The sequence below is a fragment of the Acinonyx jubatus genome, chromosome B3 (assembly GCF_027475565.1).
Source record: "Acinonyx jubatus isolate Ajub_Pintada_27869175 chromosome B3, VMU_Ajub_asm_v1.0, whole genome shotgun sequence".
NCBI lineage: Eukaryota > Metazoa > Chordata > Mammalia > Carnivora > Felidae > Acinonyx > Acinonyx jubatus.
The window spans coordinates 135,753,557-135,768,887 of NC_069386.1; positions in this window are offsets into that span (position 1 = coordinate 135,753,557).

Below are 15,331 nucleotides of genomic sequence, written 5' to 3' on the forward strand. Positions count from 1 at the left end.
TTTACCAGACAAAGGGCTCAGAGGGAGCAATCCGCCTCCGCCGCCGACTCCACTGTTCTGCCCCTGCGAGCCACCGGACCCCCAGAGGCGGAGGGGAATCAGCCCCATCACTATTGGCCTTTCGCCACTAGTGACCTCTACAATTGGAAAGCTCAGAATCCTAAGTTTTCCGAGAAACTGGCAGGGCTTATTATTAGACTCTGTTCTTTTTACCCATCAGCCCACGTGGGACGATTGCCAGCAGCTTATGCAGGTCCTGTTCACGACTGAAGAAAGAGAAAGAATCCTCAATGGGGCCCGAAAACTAGTTCGGGCACAGATGGGAATCCCACCACCAACCAGGCTCAGATAGATGCCTCCTTCCCCTTAACTCGGCCCCAGTGGGATTTCAACATGGCAGAAGGTAAGGAGAGGCTCCGGGTCTACTGCCAGACTCTAATGGGGGGTCTCCGAATGGCTGCTAGAAAGCCAACCAATTTGGCCAAGGTAGGAAATGTACAACAGGGAAAAGATGAATCTCCGGCTGCCTTTTTAGAACGGATCATGGAGGCATTCCATACCTATACCCCCATGGATCCAGAGGCTCCGGAAAGCAAGGCACCTGTTATCATGGCCTTTGTAAACCAATCGGCCATAGACATTAGGAGAAAATTACAGAAAATAGATAGACTAGGAGAAAAAAGTCTGCAGGACTTACTGGTGGTAGCCGGAAAGGTATATAATAACCGGGAGCCTCCTGAGGACAAGCAGGCTCGCGCCATGGCGGCTGCCAGCAGTAAGCAGACTTGAGACCTGGCCAGAATACTACTAGCTACCACTGCTGACTTCCCCGAGGAACGAGACCGCCGTCTCCGGCAGCTGGCAGACGACGCAAGAAAAGGTAAAGGAACCACCAAGGGGGGGAAGCAGAGGCTGCAGAAGGATCAGTGCGCATACTGCACGGAGATAGGGCATTGGGCCCGAGATTGTCCAAAAAGGGCCGGTGGGAAGGGAAGCAAGACTGATCGAGTAAAAGTCCTAGAGCTAGATGAACTAAGTGATTAGGGGAGTCGGGGTTCGGACCCTCTCCCCGAACCCAGGGTAACTCTTAAAGTGGAGGGGACCCCTGTTGACTTCCTCGTCGACACTGGAGCACAACATTCAGTCCTACGCACCCCACAAGGAAAACTAGCCAGCAAGAAGTCCTGGGTCCAAGGGGCAACTGGTATGAGCCAGTATTCATGGACTACCCGAAGAACAGTAGATTTGGGAACGGGCCGGGTATCCCACTCCTTTATGGTAATACCAGAATGCCCCTACCCGCTGTTAGGACGGGACTTACTGACCAAGATTGGAGCTCAGATAACTTTCAGACAAGAGGGGCCTCAGGTCACCAGTGGCAACGGCCACCCCATCCGGGTCCTGACCATGAAACTGGAGGATGAATACCGCCTCCACCAGGAGGCGCTCCCGAGAGAAGATAATATAGACAGATGGCTACAAGAATTCCCCTCGGTTTGGGCAGAGACAGGGGGGATAGGACTAGCCACTCACAGGACCCCGGTCCTGGTAGAGCTGAAGCCAGGAGAAAGTCCGGTAAGGATCAAACAATACCCCATGTCTCAGGAGGCCCAGAAGGGGATCCAGCCACACATCTGGAGACTACGAAGCCTAGGGGTACTAGTTCCTTGCCAGTCTCCCTGGAACACCCGCCTACTGCCAGTCAAAAGCCTCACACAAATGACTACCGACCGGTACAAGACCTCCAGGAAGTAAATAAGAGGGTCCCGGACATACACCCAACCGTTCCCAACACATATACTCTCTTGAGCTCCTTGGCGCCCTCCAGGGTCTGGTATACTGTACTAGATTTAAAAGACGCCTTCTTCAGTCTGCCGCTGGCACCCCAGAGCCAACCCCTGTTCGCCTTCGAGTGGCATGATCCGGAGGAGGGCTACAGTGGGCAACTCACCTGGACACGGCTACCTCAGGGATTCAAAAATTCGCCCACCATCTTCGACGAGGCACTACACGAGGACCTGGGTGAGTACAGGAGGGAGCACCCTGGCCTCACCCTCCTGCAGTACGTAGATGACATCCTGATTGCTGCCGACACGGCCAAAGACTGTGAGCGAGGGACCCAGGACTGCTGGCTACCCTGGGGGCCTTAGGGTACCGGGCATCCGTGAAGAAGGCTCAGATATGCAGGGAGAGGGATAGATCCTGGAGGGCAGACAGCGGCGGTTATCAGATGCCAGAAAAGAAACTGTCCTAAAGATCCCTACTCCCACCTCCCAAAGAGAAGTAAGGGAATTCCTAGGATCAGTCGGCTACTGCCGCCTCTGGGTTCCAGGTTTTGCTGAGATCACCAGCCCCCTATATGAAGCTACCAAAGAGGGGAAAACATTTAAATGGGCTGAAAAAGAATCAGTTACAAAAGGCCCTCCTAAGTGCCCCAGCCCTGGGCCTACCAGACATTACAAAGCCCTTCCACCTCTTTGTAGACAAACATAAGGGAATAGCAAAAGGGGTTCTAACTCAAGCCTTAGGCCCCTGGAACCGCCCAGTGGCTTAAGGACGGACTATAAAAAATAAGCAGGAGATACTTAACCTGCTTACGGCCTTATGGCTTCCTGCCAAGCTAGCCATTATCCACTGCCAAGGGCACCAAAAAGCTGATAACCCAGTAGCTAGAGGTAATCAAAAAGCTGACCAGGCAGCCAAGGCAGTAGCCCTTACTTCAGTCCCCACCATGACCATACAACTACCAGACCCGGAGACCCGGTTTTACCAGCCCAGCCCAAATACTCCCAGGAGGAGTTACAGTGGATCAAGAAACTCCCCATGGCCCAGGAGATAAAGGGATGGTGGTATACCCCTAACAAGGAGCTCGTGCTGCCAGACCGGCTCGGAGTCTATTAGAGCACATGTATCGGTCTACTCACATGGGGGCCTGAAAATTAAAAGACTTAATCCGACATGCCAGAATCAAGATTCACCAACAGGACACCAAAATAGAGCAAGGTGTGTCTGCCTGCAAGACCTGCCAACTCACCAACGCGAGAGCCACATCAAATAAAAAAGGAACCAGGCTCAGAGACACCAGACCGGGAGCCCAATGGGAAGTCGACTTCACTGAAGTCAAACCAGGAAAATATGGTTATAAATATCTTTTAGTATTTACAGACACCTTCTCTGGCTGGGTGGAGGCATACCCAACCAAGCATGAAACGGCTCAGACGGTGGCTAAGAAGCTACTAGAAGACATCTTACCCAGGTATGGTTTTCCTGCCATGGTAGGATCAGACAATGACCAGCTTTTATCTCGCAGGTAACACAGGCAGTAGCCAAGGCGGTGGGGGCAAACTGGAAATTACATTGTGCTTATAGGCCCCAGAGCTCAGGACAGGTAGAAAGAATGAATAGAACCCTAAAAGAGACCCTTACCAAATTAACCATGGAGACTGGCGGGGACTGGGTGACTCTCCTACCATATGCCCTTTACTGGGTTAGGAACACTCCTTACACCTTGAGTTTTACTCCCTACGAGATCATGTTTGGCAGGCCACCCCCTATTATTCCCAACCTTCGAGCTGAACTTGCTAAGTTTAAAGATCAAGAACTTTTTCTTTCCTTGAGAGGGCTCCAGAAGGTGCATGAGGACATTCGGCCGTGCCTCCGTGCCATCTATGAGGCTGGCCCGACCCCGACACCTCATCAGTACAGGCCGGGAGACTGGGTCTACGTCAAGAGGCACCACCGAGAGACCCTCGAGCCGCGCTGGAAGGGACCCTACATCATGATGCTGACAACCCCCACCACTCTCAAAGTAGACAGCATCGCAACCTGGGTCCATCACACCCATGTTCGGCCAGCGGACCCCTCCTCAATCCAGAAGGACTTCGTCATGCGATAGGCCATCAATAGGGACCAACACAACCCGCTCAAGCTCAAGCTACAGCACATTCGACCCACCTAATATTGGTACCTCTGTTAACTCTGCTTGTCATTGCTCATGCTGCCGGGAGTCCCCACACCCCCCAAAACATCACCTGGCAGATCACAGACACCAGCTTGGGGACAATACTTAATCAGACCTCCCAGAGCCACCCCAGGGACACTTGGTTCCCAGAACTTTGCATAGACCTCCAAACTCTGTTCCCCTTGTCACCTTACACCCCTGGAATACAAAATAGAAATGCAGCTGGTCCCATGATTGGGTCCGCAAGCTACATGACAAGGGGGGAATGAAAGGGTGGACCTACGCCAGCCGACTCCATCTTGTTCTGTGTCCTCCACCTTGAGTGACTATGTCCCCGACATGCCCCCTTTCCGGGAAAATTGCAGAAACCTCAGACCATGCCTCCTCCCCTTGAGTAACCTCCCGCTCACCCATTCAAACTTCCCGATCAAAACACGCCCGGTGACCTGCGTAACAGGACTCCGACCCTTCCCCAGCCAATCGGTCGAGGCCACGACCCTTCCCCAGCCGATCAGCTGAGGCCACGGCCATTACCTCACCAACTGCCCCTAGACCCCTATAAAACCTTTGTGCTTTTGAAACTTGCTCCCTCTCTCTGGTATCTCACCGCTGCCTCGGGGCAGGTAGGGGACTGAGCTCGAGCTGGCTCGAATAAAGGCTCTTTTGCTTTTGCATCGGACTCGGCGCCCTGGTGGTCTTGGGAGATCACGAATTCTGGGCATAATATTCAATACCTGATCTCACTTGTGGCAGTGTGATTCAGGCGAGTTAGCAAAAATATCTGGGCCTGAGTCTTCTCATCTCATCAACCCGAGTGCATCATCACTTGCTTTGTCCCAATCACAGTGTGCTTCGGACTGTGCTGCAAATTACACATCGACGGGTTTTAAGTGATAGTAGGAAGGTCATGGCAGCAGCTCTCCTCCCCTTTTGTCCGGATTACTGGAATTGCTCTCTTAAGGGAATACCTGCCTTTAGACTCTTCCAGGCTAAATGAAATCTTATCTACAAGGACGGTGTGCCCTGACTGGTGTATAGATTACAACAAGTGCAGACTTCATGATGAGCCAGACGGAATGATCAAATTACGGCTAGGGTCTATTTTTCTTCCACAAGATAGGCTGAATTTGCGCGTGCCTTCCAAGACGAAAGTTGACTGTGGATAGCCATGACCCTCGAGGTCAGCGAATCAGTAGAAATGAGACACGCAGATATTTAACCCGGTACAATCCATCCAAAAAGTCAGGGCAGTGAACGCGGCTCCCTGGTGTCCTTGGTTGGTGGGCGATGGTGCCAGTGTTGGAGGGAGGCACCATCAGGTCAGAGCACACCAGCCAAGTTCCCTAGCTTCTGGCTTTTTTGGCCCTCCAAGCCCTGAGGCCTAGGTCATCAGCACCTCAATCAACCCAACCTGCTGTGTAAGTACCACATCATCATCGGGACCAGGTTCCAAAGTTGAGTTTGTGCAAAGAACTCTCCCATATTATTGAAATGGGAGCTTTATGAAATGGGAGCTGAAATGTTCAGCTTTAATAGTTCCAAGTACTGTTGATTTTTCATCTCAAAACTATGAATTCTCATTACAGTAAAGTATTTGCAAGAACATTTTCTTGGAAAATATCACACGTAGATTTATAAATGGTGTTTGCCATTGGAAGTTCACTTGCTATCACAAAGAGGATTCACTCACTGACAAGGACTTCACTGGACCAGTTCATGTTGACTCATCTGGTATAGACAGATGGGGAAGAATCTCTTAGAATTAGTATGCTTCTAAAGGTATTTCCACTTTGTAAATAAACTTATTTGGTGAGAGAGGAAAAAAAAAAGAGTAACAAAGTATCTTTAAAGTACAACAAGGATCGGGGGCAAGGTGGTGAGAGTGGCATGGTTTTCCAGTCTCCTCAAATGACAAAAACAAGTAGAGTAACGGGGATAGAAAAAAAGAAACAGTGTATAAAGTGGAAACACAAAATCAGTCGAAGAAAAGGATCAAAAGGATTCAAGAGAAAGTGATGGATAGAAGAGAGGCAAAGAAGATCCAACATATGCATAAGGGGCCCCTCCCCAGCCCCACGCCCGACACAACACAAGGACAGAAGGTAAAAGGTAGTTAAGTGAACAAATATAAGCCACTATTAAAGAAAACTTTCCTGAAAACAAACCAAGAAACTGACTTGAACCTGTATATTTAAATGGGACGGTATTGTGCTTGGACCAGAACAGTCAACTCCAAGACACTGTCTGTTAATTTTATTAGAATTTACAGAATAGAAATCCTTTTGGCATAGGTAAAACGACCAGGTAATTTACAAGGTATTACACCTTCGCACAATACTTTTAAGTTAAAACACAATGGACAAAATTAAGTAACATAGTACAGATACCCAAGAAAGAAAATGTGAGTCATTACTTGAAAAGTTTTTTATTTACTTATTTTGAGAGAGAGAGATAGAGTGCAACTGGGGAGGGGGCCAGAGAGAGAGAGAGAGAGAGAGAAAGAGAGAGTCCTAGGCAGGCTCCACATTGTCAGCACAGAGCTCAATGCAGGGCTCAAACTCACAAGTCATGAAATCATGACCTGAGCTGAAGTCAGATGCTTACCCAACTGAGCCACCCAGGCACTCTGAGCCATTTTTTTTAAATTCAGCCCAAATGCCCTTCAAGTATGAAGGCTATAGACAAATTGTGATAAAGTTGAGGGAATCAGGGAATAATGCGACTGTGTGCCCTTCCTGAGTAATCTACTAAATAAATAATATGCTTCAGACAACCAAGAAATGTTTAGAGAAGCTTTTCCTAAGAGCTACTGAGAAGCACTGAATATATTTAACTGTAGAGTAAAGACTAATAGGCATAGGGTGAAGAACACTATGTATTTGTCATATCCTCTGATAACAAAGATGTAATTCAGCTATCAAAACTGGGGAGAGAAGGGAAAAATTATATAGAAAGCAAGCTTGCTGGTGCCCTGAAAGGTATCATTTAGCACTAAACAGATACCACTTTAAGTACTTTGGGGGAGAAGAAGAAGAGGGGAAAGAAGAGGTTACTAATTTCAATATTGTTCATAGTAAGGAACCCAAAGACCTGCACTGTCCAACATGGTAGCCACCAACTGTATGTGGCAACTTAAATTTTAAATTCATTAGCATTAAAATAAAATCTTAAGTTCAGTTTCTCAATTATACTGGCCACAATTCACACTTCCATTTCTTTTTTGTTTGTTTGTTTTAATATTTTTAAATATTTATTTTTGAGAGAGAGAGAGAGAAGAGCGTGAGCAGGAGAAGGGAAGAGAGAGAGGGAAACACAGAATCCAAAGCAGGTTCCAGGCTTTGAGTTGTCAGCACAGAGCCCGACGTGGGGCTTGAACTCGTGGACTGCGAGATCATGACCTGAGCCGAAGTCAGACACTTAACCAAATGAGCCACCCACGTGCCCCCACATGCAGCTAGTAGCTTCCACATTGGAGATCACAAATAAAGAGCATGTCCATCATTACAGAATGTTCCTTGGACAGTGTTACAAAGGAGGAAGGATGCCACCCTGCGATATTAATATAAAGGTAACCGTTGAAACAAAACATCTGATCTGTGGCATTCGGTTATGGCAGCCTGAGCAGATTACAGATAGGAATTCTCTGCATATTGAGCTACAGACTCAACACAATCTCTATCAAAATCTCCCCTGACTTCATTGCAGAAATTGACAAACTGATCTTGAAATTCATATGGAAAGTCCAGGGACCCAGAATAACGAAAACAATCTTGAAAACGATTGGAGGACTCATACTTCTCAATTTCAAAATTTATCACAAAGATAGAGCAATCAAGGCAGTGCAGTACTGACATAAGGACAGACATAAAAACAGATTGTGTATATGTATACACACACACACACACACACACACACACACACACACATCAAGGGAACAGAATTGAGAATCCAGAAATTAACCCTTACTTTTATAGTCAATTGATTTTTGACAAACGTGTTAAGACAGTTCAATGGGGGAAAAATAGTCTTTTCAACAAATGACACTGAGGCAACTAGCTATACACATGGATCCCTACCTCACACTATACATAAAAATTAACTCAAAATGGACCATATACTTTAGTGTAAGAATTTAAGCCATAAAACTTTTAGAAGAAAATGTAGACTAAACCTTCATGACCTTGAGTTAGGCAAAGCTTTCTTAGATATAATATTAAAAACACAAGTAATAAAAGGAAAAATAAGTTAGAATTCATCAAAATTAAGAAGTTTTGTGCTTTTAAGGGGACCACCAAACAAGTGGCAAGACAACGTGCAGGTTAGGGGAAAATATTTGTAAATGACATTTGATAAGGGAGTTGAATCCAAATATATAAAGAAGTCTTACACCTCAGTAATAAAAATGAAAATAACACCATTTAAGGAACAGCAATAAACAAGTTATGGAGATGTAATATACAGCATGGTAACTACAGTTAATGATACTGTATTGTATATTTGAAAGTTGCTAAGGAAGTAATCTTTAAAGTTCTCATCACAGGGGCGCCTGGGTGGCTCAGTCGGTGAAGCGTCCGACTTCGGCTCAGGCCGTGATTTCCACGGTCCATGAGTTCGAGCCCCGCATTGGGCTCTATGCTGACAGCTCAGAGCCTGGAGCCTGTTTCAGATTCTGTGTCTCCCTCTCTCTGACCCTCCCCTGTTCATGCTCTGTCTCTGTCTGTCTCAAAAGTAAACATTAAAATAATAAATAAATAAATAAATAAATAAGATAAAGTTCTCATCACAGAAAAATTTCATAACTATATGGTGATGGGTATTAACTAGGCTTGCTGTGGTGATCACCTGGCAATACATACAAATATTGGATCATTAGGTCGTACACCTGGAATTAATACACTGTACATCAATTATGCCTCAATCTTAAAAAAACAGGCAATGGACCTTAAGAGGCATTTCTCCAAAGAAGATATGCAAATGGCCAATGAGCCCATGAAAATGTATAAACATCATCAGACGTCAGGAAAACGCAAATCAACACCACAATGAGATACCATTTTATGCCAACTAGATGGCTATAATCAGAAAGCCACATCCGAGGTGTTGGCAAGGGTGTGGGGAAATAGGAACTCGCACACACTGCTGGTGGGGACGTGCAGCCACCATGGAAAAGGGTCTGGCGATTCCTCAAAACGTCAAAACCAAGTTACCGTATGACCCAGCAATTCTGCTCCCAGGCATATAACCAAGAGAAATCAAAACATGTGTCCACACAAAAACTTACATGTGAAAACCTGTAGCAGCATTATTTATAAGAGGCAAAAAGTGGAAAGAACCCGAATGTCCATGAATTCATAAAATGTGGAGTAGTCATATGATGGAACGGTATTTGGTCACAAAAAGGAATGAAATACTGAAACGTGCTAGAACATGCGTGACCTTTGAAAATATGATGCTAAAGAATCCAGTCACAGAAGACCGCATAGTGTAGGATTCCATTTATATGAAATTTCCAAAACAGGTGAATCTATAGGGCAGAAATGAGATCAGCGACTGTCTGGTGCTGAGAAGTTTGGGGGCATCACAGAGTCCATGCTAGCGGCTGTGCAATGTCTTTCTGAGGTAATGAAAATGTTCTAAAATTGGTCACGGTGATGGTTGTATAGCTATGTGAATATGAAAAAAACCAACTGACTTATACACTTTGAATATGTGAATTGTATGGGATGTCAATTACATTTAAATAAAACTGCTATATATCTGGCTACAAATTCTAAAAAGGATATAAACACCCAATTGAAATAGCTAGAAAACAGGAGAACAAAGGAGTACAGAAATAAAGAATGAAATATAAAAACAGACACCAGTGAGATAAAAAACAAACAAAAAAGAATGAATGAATCAGAAAGTTGGTTCTCTGGGAAACAGACAAACCTAATTTTACTGAGTGGGATAACACACAGAAAAGACAAAATAGGAAAAGACAAGGGGCAGTAATCCCCCAGAGAGAATATTAAAAGTCCTGAGACTAATTTGAATAGCTGTGAAGATAAAATATAAAACCTAGGTGAAATTGATGCTTTCCCAGGAAAACTTATTTAACTTGGCTCCAGTAGAGAGAGAGAGAGAGAGAGAGAGAGAGAGAGAACTTAGACCAATTTTCACAGAAGAAATAGAAAGCTGTACAAGTGCTCCTTCTAAAAAGGCACCAGGCGTGAATGGGTTCTACCAAGCTTAAAAAAAAAGTCTAATGTAACTTATACTATAATAGGATATAACACAAGAAAAGTCTCCCAATTATTTTTATAAAGTGAATATAACTTACATGCCAAAACTTGACAGAGAGAGGAAGGGGGGGTGGAGAAAAATTCTAGACCTCTTTTGCTATGATGCAAAAATGTTAAATATCAGCAAAGAGATCCACCAGCACATGAACACATTCTACATCATGACCAAGTGGGGTTCATTCCAGCAATGCAAGGAAGAGTCCATAACCTAATATTAACACGGTATCATTAGAGTGTAAGAAAAGTATCATAGGATCATCTCCTTAGAAATGAAAAAGGCGTGTAACAAAACTCAATACCCATTCAAGTTAAAATTCTAAAAAAGGAACTGAAAGACACTTCTTTAACATGCTAAAATACAAACATCCAAGCTCCTAAGCCAGGATCATACTTAATGGGGAAAACTCTAGACGCTGTCCTGATAAAATGAAGAAAATAAAAGAATGCCTAGTATCTCCGTTATTTACCATAGCGCTGGCGGTATTAGACAAGAGAAGACAGTTATAACCATAGAATTAGAGAGAAAGAGGAGATAATAACTCTATTTGTAGATACTATCATTATATATCTGGAATACCCAAAAAGTAAATTAAAACTACTATAAATAATGAGATAATTTAGTAATACAGAAGACTATAAAACTGGCTTACAGGAAACGATAGCTCATGATATACATACTTGCGTACTCACACAACCCTTCGGGCAACATCCTGTTAAAGATGATGAAAGGAAAGACATCGTTATAATAACAAAAAGAATCAATAAAATGCCTGAGAATAGCTTCCACGAGAATGTGCGAAACCCTCATGATTAAAACTATAAAGCATTCCCGAAAGACAATGTAGACTCAAATAAAAGGCAAGACAATAATCTTGGATAGGATGACTACGCATCATAAACATGCCAAAGGTACAGAGAGGACGGGTTCAGAAGGGGACACCAGGATGGATGGGAGGACACCGGAGCCCACAGATCAATCTTAAACCACCACTCTGAGTGGGGTCACCTGACACTGCGCACTTCCTGATCTGATGCAACGAGCACCAAATGTGGCGCCACCTCTACGAAGGATCCGTGCCCAAAGAATTCAACCAGAGTCTCAGCAAGTCTGGGATGCCATCGACCAAATCCAGAAAGTCTTACAGGACAATCTACCTGCTCTGTTCTAAAGAAGGAAGAGGGCTGTTACAGATTACAGGGCATTTGAGACACATCAGCCACGTGCTGTCTGCATCTTGAATTATACCACCTGTTGGAAGCCATTTGAGATCATGGAGGACATTTGAAAACAGACGGGGTAGGAGAAGATATTAAGGAATTACAGTTGGTTTTGTTAGGTGGGATAACGGTATGCTGGCTATCAGGAATAAAAGTCTTGTCTGTGAGGATATGTAATAAAATGCTTGTGGGTGAAATGATCAGCTCTTTAAAATACTTAAGACAAAAAAAACCCCAATCTTGTGTGAGGGAGAAAGGAAACGAGATCGGCCTGGCATCGAAAACTGCGGAAGCTGCAAGCTGCCCTCAGATGCCGACACACCTCTGTGCCCGGGGTTCATCTCTGTTAGCTTCCGGAATATTGTTCCTTTGACAGCACCCTCCCCGTCCTGCCTCATCAATCGGTCCCCTTCTCCTGAAACTTTCCTTCAGTGCACACGCCTAGGCTCCTGGGCTCCAGCTTAACACACCCTCGGAGCTACCTTCTCCAAGACCCCCCAGCAGAGCTCATAGCAAGGTCAACCCTCCTCCCCTCCCCTTTCCTCCACACCCACCCCAGAGGGCAATACCCCCGTCACAGCACTGAAACTTTCCCTGATGTCACCATCAGACTCCGTGTGACCAAATCCAATGGTCACTCTACTCAGCCCCAAGCAGCAGGTCCTGCAGACTCCAGTTTTTTTTTTTAAGCTTATTTATTTAGAGCAGGGGGTGGGGGGCAGAGAGAGAATCCCAAGCAGGCTCCGCACTGTCAGCGCAGAGCCCGATAAGGGACTCCGACTCACGAACCACGAGATCGTGACCTGAGCGGAAATCAAGAGTTGGAAACTTTACCCACTGAGCCACCCAGGCGCCCCCTTGTAGACTCCTTCTTGAAACACGTTCTCCTCCCGCTTCCACAGGCACCGCCACGTCTCCGTAAGTGAGCCCAGTCAGGCCCCGGCTTTAATGGTCATTTGTATATTTTTAATGACTCCTCAATTTATGCTGTTAGTCCTGGGTAAGCTCTAGATGTGGGCAACAACTCCAACTGGAGGTATCCCAGACATCTCAAACTCAGCACGGCTAAGACAGCACTCCTGGTCTCTCTCCCTTTGCCCTAGCCACATCTCCAGGCCACATCTGCACCTCAAGCAGTAGCACCACGGTCCACTCAGCTGTTTCAGCCAAAGCCCGAAGTCACTCTTGCTGTGGAAACCTGCAATTCTGCGCCGTGTTTACGGTTAACGCACTGGGGCCACTTATTCTTATAAAACAGCATCTCTTTTAATGAGAAGCAACCCTCTTGCCATTTCTAATGTCCACAGAAAATGAAACCTGCACGGGACTCGCCATTTCCTCTCCCTGGAACTCTCTTCCCTGGCTTAAGAGCCTAGCTCGCTCTCATCTTCAAGGTCCAATCTTAGAGGCCACCCCCAGAGACGGCCATCTCTTCACCATCTGACCCAACTCACCGTCAGGCTATCCTACTCTATTTTCTTTGTAGGACTGGGCACAGCCCGAGCTTCTCGTTTGTCTTTTTCTGGAATGAGCAGTGCGTGAGAGCAGGGCCTTCGTCCTGTTCACGGCTGTATCTGTAGCACCCGGCAGAGTTCACAGGGCTGGTCACGCTTTTCAGAAACAAAAGGATTTTGAGCAAGAACTGTCAGTCCGCTTGGGCCATTGTAACAAAATACCAGAGACTGGGTGGCTTCAATAACAGACGTTTATTTCTCAAGGTTCTGTAGGCTGGGACGTCCAACACGGAGGTGCCGGCAGATTCCTTGTCTATTGAGAACCTTCTTCCCGGCTGGCAGACTGTTGTCTTCTCACCGTGTCCTCACTTGGCCTTTCCTTGGCGCGCGTGCACGGAGAGAGCTCTTTCTCGGTCCTCCTCTTCTTAGAAGGGCACCAATTCCATCCTGGGGCGACACCTTCAGGACCTCATCTTACCCTAACTGCCTCCCAAAGGCCCCATCTCTGAATACACACATTGGAGGTTAAGGCATCGACATGAATCTGGGCGACGGAGGGAGGCACAAACATTCAACCCCAGATGAGAACTTTCCTCCTCCTGGGCCTGCTCCTAAAAGTGAGACAACTGGCTGATCTCCAACATTCCTCCTGTCCTGATATCCTGATGCCCTGTCCCTACTGACCAGAGTCTTGTCTAGTAATAGCTCTAATCCACCAAGCTCTCACATCACCAAGCACCGTGCAGGGCAACGGGTTTAAAATCACAAGAGACAGAGACCCTGTCACACGTAGTACCCGACGTTTATCTGTCCAGTGCCAAGACTGGGATCCAGGAAAACAAAATCGGAGAAGCAGTACTTTTCTTATATAATTTGCTTATTGGATACTTAACAACACGTCTATCATTCTGTTCGCGCCTGTGACTACAGTCGCATACGAGTGGGGACCACCAGTACTCCACATGGGATGGATGCCTTCTACTGGAAGGCCTCCCTCTGCGACACTGGAGGCCGTTTACCCTCTCAGAGGGTAGAGGCGGCGGGCAGCTAATCTTGGCAAAGGAAGCAGCAGAGACAGGGCCTGGGGTGGGCTGGGCTGTGAGCACGGAGCATGAGAGGCAGGGAGGGGACTGTGGCTGAGGCCTGGGCGGCTGGGCACAGTTTCAGGCAGGGAGGAGGGTCTCCTACTGGCACCGGAGGTACACATGTAAGGACAGAGCCTGGTGAGTGCCAGAGCCAGGTGGGGGGGGGGGGGGGTGGAGATGACTGGCCGGGGGACCAGACAGAGGGGTCTGGAACACCAACAAAGACCTTCTGAGGTCACTTACCCCAATGGTTCTCAAAGCGGGCCTCCGAGAACACTGGGGTTTTGAGCATTTGGAGTATATGCCAATCAATCATTCAACCCAGCCTTGTCACCAATGTAAAAGAAACACACTAAATTCATGAGTCTTCTTTCCCTTCCAAAACTTACTTGGTGACTGCCTGTTCTCGCTTCTCTCCCCTAGAATCGAGGTGAAGGGATAGGAGCTGGGTCAGCACCGAGGCAGATGAACTGTTTCACATGTAATCCACATTACAAAGTGTTCACACTACATACGACTTCATGACATCCCAGGTGTGTGCGCACCATTAAAAAGGGGCAACTTCAAGCTCCGTCCTTGGACAGATGGGCAGCCTGAGGGCCCGTCCACAGCGCTCGCTTGCTTGGCCTCCTGCTACATCACGAGATGTGGATTGCTGACGTCCTGGGCGCAGACCTGGGCTCCTCTCAGGCCTTCCTGGGAACCGCACCTCAGCCTGCTTGGGCTGGGGGGGGGGGGGCGCTTCTGTAGCACGGTCACGGGCACCATGTGAGACAGCTGGTCCAGGGGCCCCACGGCCTGGCCCGGGCTCGAGTGAGTCGGCTCCGCTCCCTGGCAGCCAGAGGCACACGGAGCTGAGGGAACAGAGTGAGAAGCAGCCCGGGGTACGCAGCCCCACAACACTAGTTACCGAGAGCGGCAGAATGAAGAGAGAGGCCAAAACCCACCAGGAGAAAGCCAGAGGGCAGGACAGCCAGGGCACCTGGACGGGGCCGCAGGCAGGCTCGTCTCCTGCCTCTCATTCTCTCCCGGGCCGGGGCGGGGGGTGGGGGGCACAGAACAGAACACACAGGGCTGGCACACGAGGGTGAGTGCAAGCATGAACATCCCCACTGCAGGCCTGCAGCACTTGGGGACAGGAGGAGACAGGAGCCGTGGGGCCTGGACCAAGAGAGGATGAGAGAAGACACAGTCAAAGGCAAAGGGCAGGACCTGGTAGAGTTGAAGGGCGGGCCGGAGGTGGGGTGGAGGGAGGTTTTTGGGGGGGGGGGGGACAGAGGCAGAGCCAGCGGGGGCAGTTCTGGACTGGGAGCCTGGAGGTGAGCGCGG